Raw genomic sequence first — 16451 nt, 5'->3', positions numbered from 1 at the left:
CAAGTTGGTATCAGAGCCCTAGTTTGAGAGAATTGGATGAACATTTGTGTGAATCCATAATCAAACTAAGGATCAGTGAAATTTTCCAAATTATATTCAAACTAACCAATGATGGATGCGATGTGTACAATTTGTCGGAGCAAGAAAGTATTCCCCAAGATACCCACACTATTATTTGCTTATGATGATTATGATAGAATTGCATGCTAGTTTGTAGGATAGGGATCTTCAGGAATCGTGTCATAGAATTTCCCTATATGTGATGCCTAATAGACTAGGAGAATCTCTTGTATGCTGGATGGAATTGACATCATACTATAGTGGTTGGTGTGTGTGTCATGGTTGTACATAACTAAGATTTTATAGCCTGAGAATAATTAATTAGCCTTATTTCCTATTCTTCTTCTGGTTGTGGGCTTAGGTTAGAATGAAGTATTCGACTGTTTATAGAATCCAGTGTTATGAATGATTAGCATGCTCACACGGCTGTAGGGTTGGTGGAAGTTCCATGAGTGAGTACGAGTTATAGTCATAATCGTTAGTATGAACCTATAATTAATATTTCTCAGTGATTCTAAGTCATTATACTGATCGATCTACTTACTGGAGTGATATCTAGGATGGAGTTAGTGAGGTGTTTAATGTGGGATTTCCAAACAGTATACTATGTATACCAAACGAACCCTAACTGCAATATGATCCTACCTGGTTGTTCCTTATTTGATAGATCTTGATGTAAACATTGGGATTAGTGAGGAATCTAGACTATCATTAGTTTCCATGAGTATTAGACTAAACTTAGTAACATTCATATCTAGGTCACGTAAGACACAATGTCAACGAGCTTGGCAGAACGCTTCCAAATTCTCCAGTCACCCACCTAAGTAAAGTGAGCACATAATTACTTTCATATTACACATAGATATGAAGTATCTAGATAATTACATGTTTTATGTGCTTATTATCTGTACTGAAAAAGTTATGTGTTAGATATAATAATTGAAATGACATTTAAATTGATTTAATCAGATAAGTATTATACACTTACAAATATGTCTTGGTTAGTGATAGGGGATGGTAGACAGGAGGAGATGATAGATAGGTGAAGGCTTAGAGTTAAAAATTATAAACATTATGATTGATAGGGACTATATTCGTAAGGACAATAAGATGTTGGTAAAACAAAGAAATATCTATTGTAATACCGCTAAGCGTCTGTATGGACCTTTATCATTCAGCGGACATATGTAAAGAACAACATATGAAGCAACTCCTATTTATTACTTTCGAACGTGAACTAGTGGACGAGACTACTTATGATTGCAAAAGTAAAGTTGTTGATTATGATAATATTCCTAATGATTTGTATGCATATGGTGTTGTGAACATTAATGATTGTTTGAATGCTGATGAATTGGTTGCTATTGTGAGAGAGACTTTGACCAAAATGAACAAATTAAAATTTTGAACATGATTGAGAATTTGACTCAAAGTACTCAACAAAATTTTGTTGATATTGAAGATAATGCTGAGAATATTAGTGAAATTAAGGAAAAGGAATGTGTTGATTGCTCAAAATTGTCTATCATTAATGTCACTTTGTTAGCTAAAGTCAAAGAGAATGTAGATTCAACAACGAAGTGAAACAATGATTCATCTTAAACAACCAAAACTGATGATTCTCAAGAATCAGTTATTGTCGAGGACATAATGAACAATGAAAGTGATAGTGATGACGATTCTTGTGAAAAATAAATTCCACGGGTTGTTCAAGCTCAAATATTTGAGGACATAGAGGAATTCACAAAGATTTTGAAAGAACAAGGAAAACATTTTATGGAACAAACTTCAGTTTTATATAAAACAATCATTAAAGGACTTCCCAACCAAGTTTTTGTTACAACAGGGAATAGGGACAATGTCGATCCTAGATGAATGAATTGTTAAAAGAAGATAATGCAAAAGTGACTGATGAAGGCTTTTACTCTAACCAAAATGTTGTGGAAAATTATTTGAATCAAAGGTCTAAAGTTTTTCAAAGACAAAATAGTCAAAAATCTTTTCCTAAAGAAAATAAAAAGAACACAAATGGTGTTTGGGTTGTGAAAACAACTAAGCCTAATGGCGAATGCAAGGTAGAGAAAAATGGTGAGAAGTCTTTACCTAATGATTTAAATAATCAAAAGGCAAAGGCTCAATCTTTCAAAAAGGGTGCAAAAAAACTGTTTTTCAAGAAGCAATTTCCAAAACAAAAGCTCAAAAGAAAGCTTATTGGAAGAAAAGAAAATATTTTCAAAAAGGAAAGAAATTAAAACAAAAATCATCACAAGAGCAAGAAAAGAAGTTTTCTCAAAAATCTAAAATTCATACTGTCACACCCCCGAACCAGACGGCGGAAACGTCCGAGGGCTCGTGTGACTTAAATTGAAATATCATCACAATGAATATACATGAAACATAACATAAACATCACCATGCATTAATACATTACAACCGTCATTGTTCACATCAAGTACATTGTTTACATAACATAATCCAAAACATAAATTGTTTATCGATTGACATCACACAAAAGACGTTCAGAAACACGCTTGATAATTCTTCATTCTAACGGTTACCTGAGAACACAAGTTATTTTGAAAACGGTCAACATATATAATGTTGGTGAGTTCATAAGCAGGTTTGATGTGAAAATGTTTTGTAATGATTGTGAAACCCAGAAAATCCGATATTTTCTGTAACAAAAAGTGTTTACAAAAAAAGTGTGATGATCCATAAGTATGCGCGTGTATGATTTCAAAACATGTAAAAGTGATATGCCTTTCATAATAGTTTCTTGTATTATAGTTGTTGTAAGTGAAAGTGAATAATGTTGTTCCCCCGGAAAACCCGATGTTTTCCGATATAAATAGTATGATAGTTTTGTATTATTGTATCGTCACAACATATGAAGATGATTTCCCATGATTACTTAGGTGGTAATGGATCTCTATGTGAGTCGTTATAACCATGCATAATATTGACTAATTCGCCTGTCTTGGCATTGTATCGAATGTCGGTCTTGAATTAAGATTTTGTCACCCTAGACTGGCCGAGTCTAACTGTAGCGAACAGCTCAGGTGTGGGGGAGTCACCCCCGTATAGATCTATACACAAACTCTCCTTCTCCCTCCAGGAGACTTTGATTATAACTACAGACTACGACCGACACTTATTGGTGTCACCCGTTATTTCTTACTAAATCCAAATGAAATTGAATAACATTGTTTTACAACCCGATTTATGTTTACTTGAATAAAAGGTAAGCCTAACAGATGAAGAGAAGAGGACAACGGAGGCCCACTAACTTTGTATGTTATTACAGGCTGTAGAGTATGCTACAGACACGTTATAGCCCATTAAGCATATTATGAATGTTTAGGGTCTTATTAGCAATGCAAATGGACCATTAAGGCCCAATAGCATGTTAAAGCTGATAAATGCCCATTGGGTATGTAATTGGGTCACCGGAAGCCCAATAAACATGTTTGAATATATTGGGCCCAATAATCATGATATTGGGCCACAAAGGCCCAATAGCACGAATAGAAGATATTTGAGCCCAACCATTGAATCATTTATAATTTATTGATCTTAAGTTCGTAATGTAGGTATTTGTTGTGAGCTAAATGTTTGTTCGAAGTGTTAAAATACTTTGACGTTTGATTTATAACGAAGCTTTGGTTATACATACATATATATATTTTTAAAAACCATGCGTTATAAACTTGATATTTTTAACCCAAAAGTTTATATTTGTCTATTCGGCCCAAAAACATTTAGATTGACCATTGCAGCCCCTTTATCTATAAAAATGGCACTTTTAGTCCCCATTTATGAAAATTGACATTTTTGGTCCTTAAACCGTTTTTCTTGACATTTTAGACCCATACTTTATTTAAATAATAATTTCAGCCCAAAACTATTGTATTTGCCATTTCCAGCCCTTAGTTGTAAAAAGTTTACACTTTTGGCTCAAATTCCGTAAGTTTTACAATTTTGACCCCAAAATCAAAAACTTTGCATTTTTAGTCCAAATTTTGCATCAAAGTCATTTTCAGCCCCTAAAAATAGTTTATTCACGTTTTAGACTCATAGTTTGTTAAGTTTTCCATTTCAGTCCCTCAACATTTCATTTTTTTGGCAACTTTGTGCCCAAAAACTCGTGAGGCCCAAATTAAAGCCCAATAAGCTAAAATTTATGTTTTTGACCCCTAGAAAAGTGTTATTTTCATAAAAGTCAGATTTTTATGTAAATAATACCATTTTATCATTATAAAACCGAAAATATCATATTTTACCCAAATCTTTGTTATTTTTGCAAAAATGACACTTATAAGGATTTTGACTTTGTTTTCACTTCTTGAGCCTAAAGATCCTTAGATCTTTGAAGTAAGTTGTTTGTTATGTTATTTGTTTATGTATTCTTCACACTTTAGCCATAGATTTCAAGATTTAGCAAATAATATCATATTTTCACAACATAAACCAAAGAAATCACATATAACAAGCATACACACATAGATCAACACATAGTACTTGTATTCTCCCCCAAAAACAAGTAAAAACCGAAAACAAGGGGGTATGAACTCACTTTGCTTTGTTGCTCACAGTTTTGAAGAAGAAATGGAAGAGGTTGAGGTGATTCTCGGCCCTAGCAAGCTTCTTGAGAAATCTTTGGGCTTAGATGGGTTCTAAGAAGCATGATCATGAATTTGAATGAATTAAGAGAAGATTTTTGATAAGATATAGAAGTTAATCCATGGATTTAAGTAAAAACTTACCAAGGATTTGTGATATGAGTGAAGAACCTTCTTGGAATGCTTGCAAATCTCAAAATTTTGATGGAAGAATGAAGGTGTTCTTGAGAGGATTTTGGAAGTTTTTGGAAGTGAATTAAGTGTGTGTGTGTGTGTGTGTTGATGCTCTCGGCCGAAGGTAGAAGAAGGGAAGGGAGAGAAGGATTAAGGTGATAGTTACATGGAGATATGAGAAATTGCATGGATATATGTTGAGTAGTTTCCTAATTATCCCCCAAACAAAGATGAGGTGTCAAGGCATTAGTTAATCATCCATTTCTCTCTTTTTTTTATCTTGGGCCGAATTCTTGGGCTAGGAGGAAGGAGGTAATTTGATTTGGCCCACTTCTTATCTTGGTTCGAAATCATGAGGTCCATAAAGAAGTTTTCGGCCCATTGGGCCTTTAGGGTAGTTTACGACCCAATTTGCATAAAAGAATGAATTTTATGGCCCATTAGGGCTTATTAGATTTGTTATGGCCCAACAAAGCTTATTGGAGTAGTTTATTCCATTTTAGGCCTAATGTGGCCCAAAATGTTAAATCTAATGAAGCTGGGTTGAATTAGAGCCCAATTAAGAGTTCTATGCCCAAACTAGTCAAATTGGAGACTTATTGGTCCATTAGGCCTAATAAGAAAATCATAGTCCATATCGGACTTAAACCGGGATTTTCAGGGTTTCCCATCCTTTGTTGACTATTTGAAGTGTTTGTATAGAGTGTTTGATGGAATTTTGTTGTCATTGAATAAACATCATGCATACTTTCAAGTTTTAGTTACAAATGTTATCATCATTATTGTTACAAAAGCATAGAATTTCTAGTTGTGACACATACTTCTAAAGAACCTTCAAAAATTGTTCCCGAAGTGGTTAACAAAAATTTTGAGAACAAGAGTCAAAATAGCATTTCTCAAATGCTTCAAAGTGGATTTTCTAAAAAGTTTAATGTTAACCAAGGTTAAAAAAATGAAACAAGTTCAAAAGGATCAAAACCATGTTCAAAGCAACGGTAAAAAGTATTTTTCAAAAACCATAGGAGTTTTCAAAAGGAGTCTCATTTTGGATATCAAAATCGATACCAAAATCGTTTTCAGCAAAGATCACAAAAACATTTTTCACAAATGGGTTTTACTAAAATGACAAATGTTATGACGAAAAATGTACCATTTAAACCTGATGGCCCACATTTTCCAAATCCCGATTCAAGGCAAAAATTGAATGTTTCTTTTGTCAAAGGAAAAAATGAGATAAAGATTTTTAATCATTGGTTTAAAGAAAAATGAAAGAAATTTCAATATAAAGTATATTCTCAAGCACAAGTCCAAAAGACTTATGAGAATTACTTCAATGAATCCATGAGTGGTAGTACTTCGTCACATGAATCATTAACGAATCCTTCAAAATGGCAAGAAATTCAACCAAAATAAGTTGATTTTTCGGAGAAAAAATTTGAAAAAGAGAAAATCAAATTTAAATCTTCGCCATTGAATTATTACATTTATGTACATAAATCTGATGATGTTGATTGAATTGACAAAATCAAAACGAAAGTTTGTAGTTGGATTTTAAGTTTTGCATTACACACGACATTCCACACTAATATCCAAGGACCCAAAAAGCCTTGGGGAACTAAATGCTGGATAGGTGTCTAAGCCCATAACTATAATTGGTATGTACTTGATTTGATAGTAGCATGGTCGTTTTGGGTTGCCTTCACATAACAACTTGACATGATGACTTTTGGAGAAAGAGGTTAATTAATGATTTATTAATATATTATAAGAATAATCTATTAATTAGAAATCATATTATTTAATTAGTATTAATCAGAAATTAATTTGGAATTAATTTTGGGATTAAAGGAACTGATTAAAAGAATGGGGATTGGTTATGCAAATCAATGATAGTTGTAGAGTTGGGCTGATGGACTCCTTGTCTATGGAGTGGACGAAATCTATAGGAGGCCCTACATAATTTTGTCCACGGCTTCATGAGTGAGAGTTCCATAGACTTCTTAAGGCCTAAGCAAGGAAATTAGGGTTTCACCTGAAAAACCTAGCAGCCTCAGCTATTTAAAGACCCCCTTGGCATGTGATTTTCGGCTCTATGCTTCAATAAGAAACCCTAGCTGATTTTCATAGCGTTTCATCACATATTTCCTTCATCCTTTATTATTGGTGTTTGTGACCTCATTATAGGTGCAGCACTTGAGGCACTAAAGCTTTCAAGAGTCAAGATCATCCAAGGAAAATCTTCTTATTACTAGATAGCAAGCAAGGTAATTATCTAACCCTAGTTTTCATATTGATTTCGAACTGTATGCTAGTATTAGGGTTGTTGCTTTGGAATTTCTATTTGCATGTATAACTAGAGAAAAACTTACATACAAAGCAATTAGGGTTGCATGATCACATAGGAATGTTGTTATGCTCAAAATCCATTAGTGGTATCAGACCCTAGGATGTTTTTCTGTTATATTTGATGCTATAGTGATCTGTCCAAATCGATGGCAAAACAAAAATCGCTTTCTGTTTGGAAAACTCGACGAGTTCTATGATGATCTCGACGAGTTGGATGAACTCGACGAGTCCATGCCCTGACTCGACGAGTTGGCTTGTCTGTTAGCTGATTTTTCAATTTTTTGATCTATTTTGGATTAGGATAATTACCATAATTCGTTTTTATCACCTTAAATTGAATTTGCTGAATGATAATCTGATTTCCTTATCAAAATAGATGGATTTGGTTAAATTTCAAGATAATGACAAAATTATGTGACTAATTTAATTATTTAAAATTTGATCTAGTAGTTTTGAAAAGTTTCAAATTGCACCCTTTAAGTTTTGGAATTTAAAGTTTAATTAAAAGTTTAATTAAAAGTTTAATTAAAAGTTTAATTTTGAAATATTAAATCCTAAAACCCTAGTATTTTAAAAGTTTAAATTACACCCTTATACCATTATAATATTTAAAGTTTAATTTATATATACGTATAAGATGAGTCAGTTTTACCGTTAGTAGGCCTCATTCATGAAGCCGATCTATAAGGGGGTATAAGGAAACTGTCTATAAAATGGCGGTTGAGTGGGTGTCCACTCTCACCCACAACTACCTTGATTGGTGGAGGGTCGGTAGCCGAACTGTAACACCTGGTTTGATTTGGAAAGATTTTATGCTTGGACTCGGCGAGTTGGGAGATCAACTCGTCGAGTAGGGTCGTGATGTCATGGAACGCGGGACGGGACCGACTCATGGAGTCCGAGCTGTTTAAGGAAAAACCCTAAATTTTGGGGTTTGCCCCCTATATAAACGACATTATACGCCTTTGTAGCCTCCCTTAACATCATAAGAGATCGTTTACGGCCGCAAACACTTGGGTGTGTGAAGTCAGAGCTTTGGGAGCTTAAATCTTGGGATTGTGGAAAGAATTCCAAGCTTGAAGAAGAAGTATCAAGGGGAAAACACTAGATCTAGCATCTAGTTCGTCTTGGGCATTGAATTGAGGTATGAATCTGTTACCTTAACCCTAGATTCTATTTGAGAGTTGTGACCAACTTTGAGGAAATGGAAGCAGACTTAGATCTGGACCTATCACAAGGATATGATTCCAGATCTGGACTTTCTTCGGTCCCAAATATCATAAATTTGCATCTTTTATTAAGCTCATTCCCTATCCATACATGAAAACCTTGTTGGAAGGTTAGTTTTGGTGTTATGGCCATATGAGGCTTTGCATGCACGTAAAGTTTGCAACTTTACGTGTTATCCACACTAGTAGAGTATAGATCTGAAGTTTGGGACCTTGAGTCCCACTGGAAAGGGCCCTAAACATAAGGGACTAATGGGACTCAGCGAGTCGTGCAAGTGACTCGGCGAGTCGAGAGGGTTTCCGCGGTCACGACCAAGGGTTCACGGCCAAGGGTTCACGACCAATGGTTCACGGTCAAGAGTGTTCGGTTGGGAGTTTACGGCCGTAAACATCAAGGAAATCGACGAGTCCCTCGAATGGCTCGGCGAGTCGATGAGTTAAGCAAGGAACCTGATGAGTGGCTGATTGCACTCGCCGAGTCAAGGTCAATATGGACTATTGACCTTGACTACAGACCTAGAATTTGACCAGGTTTGACTCAGAGGAGCCTTAGGGGCTGAGTTAAGATTATTTATTTGCTGGTTATAGGCAGTTTAGGAGGAGCAGCACAGGTCATACCTAAATTCAGTTGCCGGTTCAGCTTGTGAAGTGAGTTTACCCACCATACCAATGGGTCTAAGGCACCAAGGCCGACCCATTTGATGTTAGTTGGTTTACTTGCTATGTAGAGGTGTGTTATGAATATATGCATGATATGCGGTAGAGATAGCCTCTGTTGCTAATGGTAGAGATAGCCTTATGGCTAATGGTAGAGATGGCCTTATGGCTAAAGGTAGAGACAACCTTTATGGCTGATGGTAGAGATAGCCTGGTGACTAACGGTAGAGATAGCTTCATAGCTAATTGGCGTGTGATAGTGGTAGAGATAGCTTTTATAGCTAATGTGATATGTGGTTTGTGTGGGGTATGCCCTGGGGGACTCACTAAGTTTTCAGCTTACCGTCTGTGTATTTGTTTCAGGTACATCGGATATGGTTTGGGGGACACTCTGATGTTTTGAAAATAATAATGTTGTAATGTTGGTGGTTTGAAAACAATTATTGGGATTTTCATGTTTTATGAAATATGGTTGACTAATTGAATATGAAAATTTTCTTTGTAAAATTTGGGTCGTTACAAGTTGGTATTAGAGCCTTGGTTTGAGGGATCCGGGCATACTCTCGGGTGTGTCAGGACTCAAACTAAGGAAATGGTAAAATTGTTTTCAAGATGACATAAAAAGCTTTTGAAAGAAAGGAAAAGATGAAAGTGCAACGCGCGTGATCAGCCGAGCCAAGTAAGTAGTTCCCCATTATGCTAGTCGTGTTATTCTGATATTTGAGCTTTGATGATCGTATGGAACTTGCTATCTGTATGCTTCTAAAATTATATATGGTTAGGAGCTTATAGCCTTAGAATGATTGATTTGGCCTTATATCCTGTTCCTTGCCTGGTTGTGGTCCTAGGGTAGAATCTTTTATTCGAAAGTCTATTCGATCCTTTTCTGTGTATAATTTGCATGCATAAAGGCAACCTATTATGATTGGTCTGATTGATATGAGTAGAGCAAATCTTAGGACAACCAGAGATTGATGTATGCGGTAGTTCGTGGAATATGTTTTGGTTTTGGGATGAATTGGGGTTATCAGGTAGAGCATTGGGGAAAGGTAGAGGTAGGTGTGGAAGGTAGTATTGGGCACGTACTACTGAAAGCACATGACCTGTACCCGAACTAATGTTAGATCTGACGACGTCAAGGAGGACCGGTGTGAAGAGATCCGTTTTGTGGAAATCCTGATCATTATGATTTATGACATCCCAGTTCAGCATGGTGGTGACACGTTTCGGAGCGGGAGTATCAGGATCGGGATCCGGATCCGGAAATGGATCGGGTGACACTACAAAGGGCATAGATGAGAGGCTGAGCGAGCTTATTACAGTCGAGGTTACCTGGGGCATCCTTGACGCTACCCCAGTTATTTTTGGGACGGTCAAGGAGGGCATAATGGAGATCATGGAGGAAAGACTCAGATCATTCAGGGCTGAGATTGTTTCGGGCCATATTGGGGCCCGGACTCCCTCATTCCGGGAGTTTAAGGCATGTGGGGCGCCGGAATTTTTCGGGGTCAGGGACCCCATTAACAGCCGACGCTAGGTGGCGAATATCGAAAATGCCCAGCGCACGAGTTCTTGCCCGGATGTGGAAAAGGTTAGGTTTGCTTCTTGCATGCTGAGAGACAGAGCTCGGGACTGGTGGGGCGAGGTTACTAGACAGGTGAAGCTGCAAAGTCTGCGAAACAAATCTGGGGAGATCATGGTTCTGACACGACTATGGATGAAACCCTGATTAACTCCTGGGTTAATCCTACACGAAGATTTCTCGATGAAGACTATAGGCCAGTTCTGACTTATGCAGAGCCACCTTCGGATGGATATTAGGACATCCCGATCTCTCCCAACGCCAATTTATTCACTGTCTTTGAACCCTTCGACCGCAGTCTTCTTGATGACCAAAGGCTGCCCCTTGAATTTGAACGATTAGATAGATTCCACGCCAAGCACGGATCTGCCTTTGAGAGCATATGGTCTAACGATAGACCCTCCGCAGTCAACAGTTAGAAGATAAGAAGATTTATGAAGACAGAATTCATTCGGTACATACTGACAACAAGAGGCGACGATTATATCAGAACTCAAGCAGATTTTCCCTGCATGAACCCTGAGGAGGTGTTTTTGATTGCCAGGGTGTTTTAGATCAAGTCATAGAAACATCCGAATATGAAAATTGCATATGAGAAGGCATGTGAGTACCTTAAGTCCGCAGTGTGCGAGTTCGCCATGATTGATGCGGATATCATCCTGCTCTTGCTCAAAAATTCAATCTCCCAACACTTGAACCAACCCCTGTCTTTACTGAAGGATATCAAGATCGATCCTTAGAAGCATCCAACTTCACGGAACTGGGAGTTATGTACAAAAGAGCCAACAACGATGTGAAATACTTCATTCTGATCACTAATATGCACCGCCTTACCCGCAGACAACTCGAAGTCACCTTGACTTCAGTTCAGAGAACCAAGCATACAACCGATGAAGTAAAATTTGAGATTACAAGGAGGATCACTTGGTTAGGTTAAGTAAGAAAGTTTTGGTGGTTGCTAACCAAGTTTCTAAAGCTCAACAAGTAATAAATTTGAAGAGGCCACTTAGGGGGAAAATGTTGAATCAAGAAAGTGACCCTCTTAAACTTATCAATCTGAAGTCTACTCCTCTACCGCAACGGATCTTTTTCTACTGCAACCGTTTTAAAGATGTCATCCGCAACCGTCTCATCCGCAATGAAGACTTAGTCACTATAGCTGACTTGTTATTTTACAATGTATTATCTAGTGAACTTTTCCTAGTCACCATAAGTCAGTAGTTTATTAGTTGTTTATTCTCATTGTAACTTTTTGAGACTCTATAAATAGAGTTCTCACCTTCATTGATCAATATATCTCTATCTCTATTTTCTATCTCAAAATTTCTCTCTCTAAATTCTTATCTCTTACTATCTAAGATCATTCTGAACTCACTCGAATATTAAGATCAACTCTCATATCTCCTTCGGAGCAAGTCTTTAAGACTTCTTTCACTTTAAGCTGATCACATAAAGTAACTTGGTTTGAATGCAAACCTTGTTAAGAATCTGCTTAGTGTTTACTTAATATATAACTTGTTGTCATTTACATTTCCTTTATTTTCTACACTTACATTTTCGCATCTTACTATCTAACAACTCTAACCTATTATTATTTTTGAGCTTTCTGATGCTTTGATATTAACTTTTTCCGCAATTATCAACTTGTACTAACGATTGTTCAAGTGTGTCTCAAAAGTTTTTCTCTCAACAAAAAGTTTAGTTACTTTGTATATTTTCATTATACTTATTAATGAGGATTAATGTCCTATCCTACCCGTTCGGCTTACGACCCTCCGCCAGTCAAGGAAGCGGTGGGTGAGAGTAGACACCCATTAAACCACCATTTTATAGGCAATAACCTTATACCCCCCTTATAGACCGGCTTCGTGAATGAGGCCTACTAACGGTAAGACTGACTTGTCTTATACGTATATATATATATATATATATATATATATATATATATATATATATATATATATATATATATATATATATATATATATATATATAGGTATTAAACTTTAATATTATAATAGTATAAGGGTTGAATTTTAATCTTTTAAAATTATAGGGTTTGGAATTAAAGTTTCATAAATGAGACTCTTCAAGTTTCAAAACATGAGGGCAATTTTTGTAACTTGTCAAAACTTTTGATTTCCATAACCTATGGATTTTAAAGTTCCATGAATGAGATCTTTCAAATCCCAAACTTGAGGACAAGTTATGAAACCTTTCAAGATCTCTTGAATTCTATAACTTACAATAGTTAATAGTTTCATAAACAAAGACTTTTCATATTCCATAACTTGAGAACAAGTTATGGAACTTTTCAAATAACACTTAGATCAAATTAAACTAATCCAAATATCATACAATTCATCATTTACCAACTTGACCTATTTGATTCATATTACATGATAACTTCAAATTTTACAAATAATTAGTTTTTCACAAAATCAAGTAATTATCTTAAAATTTGACAAATTTCTTGTTTTTGGATGGGGATAAACATTACCATATTAGTGAAATCAAATTTTATGAACCAAAACAGTTTGTGGTAATGATCCTAATCCAAAACAGGCCAAAAACTCAAAAATCCTGCCACCTGATGATCCAACTCGTCGAGTGCACTTATGAACTCGATGAGTTCATCTTCATAAGACATATACTCGTCGAATTCATAGATGGACTCGTCGAGTAGGCCCTGGCAATATCCAGAAATGTCATTTTTCAGCTTTTGAAAATCACACAATTGCATCAATATAATAGAAAACACCCATGGCTCTGATACCACTGTTGGGTTTTATGTACTCTAACATCCCTATGGTGCACATCCAACCCTAATTATTTAGATCTAAGTTTTCTCTAATTATACATGCAACATTGGTTTCCAAAGCATGATGCCTAAACTAGCATACAAAATTTGACATATGAATCATAAAACAAGTTAGAAGATTACCTCTTGATGTAGCTAGTTGAACTTTGGCCTTAAGTGAGCATAGCAACCCAAGTTTTGTGCCACAAACAAGTCACAAACACCAATAAAGAACTAGATGAATATGAGAGAGGTTATGGAGACTCAAAATCGGATTCTCTTCTTAAAATGCAAAGTGGTAACCGATTTTAGTGCATAGGGTTACATACTTATAGTGTAGAATTCCAAGAGTCATGTGTAACCCTAATCTTACACTTAAGCTTATGATCCATGCATTTGATTTGGATTAACACTTCATATATTAAACCATAAGCATAGCCCATCACAAATCAATCATGGATCACCAATCCATACGTATTACTTGATTTACATAATCAATCCCTTATTCATTCAATTAGTCTCTTTTGATCACCAAATTAATTCCAAATTAATTCTTGATCAATACTAATTAAATAATAAGATTTCACAATTAATATATTATACTTATAATATATTAATAAATCACTAATAACCTCTTACTCAAATATCCATCTATCAAATTGTTCTGGTGAAGGCAACCCGAAATGGACCATGCTACTATCGGGTCAAGTACATACCAATTATAGTTATGGGCTTAGACACCTAATCCAACAAGTCCGTGGACTACCAATCATGAAAAACAACAATGATACCTTGTGCCCAGCCTATGAGTGTGGAAAACAAACAAAGGGTAGTCATCCTCTGATTATTGATTCTTCAATCGTTGAACCTTTAGAGGTACTTCATATTGATCTCTTCGGTCCATCAACCGTAGCCAGTCTTCACCAAAAGAAATATATTCTGGTCATAGTTGATGACTTTACTCGCTTCACTTGGGTATTATTTTTTAGACTCAAATCAGATACACCACAGATCATGATCAACTTCATAAAGGAAATAGAGCTCCAAATCAAGCTACCAGTCAGAAGGATAAGAAGTGACAACGGGACTAAATTCACTAATCAGCTTTTAAATAGCTTTTTAGTTTCCAAAGGCATCAGTCACAACTTATTAGCACCCTACACACCACAAAAAAACGGAGTAGTGAAGCAAAGAAATAGAACATAGGTCGAAGTAGCTAGATCGATGCTAAATTTTGCCAAACTTCCTCTCTACTTCTGCGCAGAAGCAGTGGCAACTGCATACTTTGTTCAGAATTGAAGCATCATTTGTAAACGCCTAAACAAAACTGCCTATGAAGGCCTCAACAACCGTAAACCCAATGTCTGATTCTTTCATATTTTTGGGTGCAGGTGTTTTGTGATCAACAACAAAGATCATCTTAACAAGTTTGCACCAAATTCAAATGAAGGCGTTTTTCTGGGTTACTCAACCAACAAAGTGGCTTACAGGGTTCTCATAAGTCATACAAGAATAATAGTTGAAAGCTTTGACACCAAATTTGATGATTATTATGTCTGTAGCACTGCTCCTTCAAATGAAACAAAGTACATCTTGGAAAGTGATATCCCAGTCTCTTCGGGTCTGTTGAACATAGTTGAAGTCAACTATGAGGATATTTTTGATCATGTAGAGACAACTCATCTTTCAGAATTTTTGGTGTCTCGGGTATCCCAACAACAAAACGCTGAAGTATCTGGCCCCACCCTGTCTGAAGACCTGTCATTCAATACTTCCATCTCACCGGTTGAGGGGGAAAGTTCAACTCCGATGGAAGTGACAACCATCGAGGTTCCAGTACTAGATGACGTTGTTCCGCCACGTATCCGCATAGTAACCAACCAATCAAATGTTTCTGAAGACTCTGAGGATGAAGAAGGTGAGAACATTGATACAAGAATGGATCCAAGGGTTACTAATCACTCATCAGTCCATGGGGAACCGACGTTATCGGTTCAGGGGGAACTCACACCTTCAATTTAGGGGGAACATCCTTCAACAGCTGCAGAACAAATTCCTATAGTCCTAGACACATTTGTGGGCTGCTCTCAAATCGAGGGGGAACTACCCTCTCCATCCGCAGAGTCCTATGATGTAGAGGACATTCCCTCAACCGCAACTGCAGACCATCAACAATCACGACTACATGTTTGGACAAGAGACCATCCACCGGGTGAAATCATCGGCAACCTATACTCAGGTATTCAAAATCGATCCTCTAATGATTTAAATAACCATTGTCATTATGCAACATTCATGTCTTTGGTCGAGCCCAGAACAACAAAATAAGCACTTATGGAGCTCGATTGGATTATTTCAATGCAAGAGGAACTTGTTGAGTTTGAAAGAAATAAGGTTTGTAAATTGGTACCAAAGCGATTGGTCATACAATTACCGGTACAAGATGGGTGTATAAGAACAAGCTAGATGAATCTGGTGCAGTGATAAGAAACAAAGCTAGATTAGTTGCCAAGGGATATATTCGACTCAAGGGTGTTGACTACGACGAAGCATATGCCCCTGTAGCAAGAATGGAAGCCATACATATCTTCTTGGTGTATGCTGCTCACAAAAACATCAAGGTCCATCAGATGGATGTGAAAAGTGCCTTTCTTAATGGAGAACTGAAAGAGGAAGAATATCTACAACAACCTCCAGGATTTGAAAACTTAGAATTTCCAAATCACTGCTAAAAGCTGGAGAAGGCAGTATACGGTCTAAAGCAAGCACCAAGAACGTGGTATGAGACTCTTTCTGAGTTTCTTGTCACCTCAGGATACAAAAGAGGTGTGATTGATCCCACAATATTTAAACGAGCAAATGATAACCATGTGATGCTTTTTCAAATCTATGTGGATGATATCATCTTCGGATCAACAGATTAGGGTATGGTGGATGAATTTGCAAGGCTCATGACAAGCAAGTTTCAAATGAGCATGAATAAA

Source organism: Lactuca virosa, chromosome 5 (assembly GCF_052849685.1).
Source record: "Lactuca virosa cultivar CGN04683 chromosome 5, Lactuca_virosa_CGN04683_v6, whole genome shotgun sequence".
Lineage (NCBI taxonomy): Eukaryota > Viridiplantae > Streptophyta > Magnoliopsida > Asterales > Asteraceae > Lactuca > Lactuca virosa.
The sequence above is the reverse complement of the archived record's forward strand: the minus strand, read 5'-3'. Positions refer to the sequence as shown.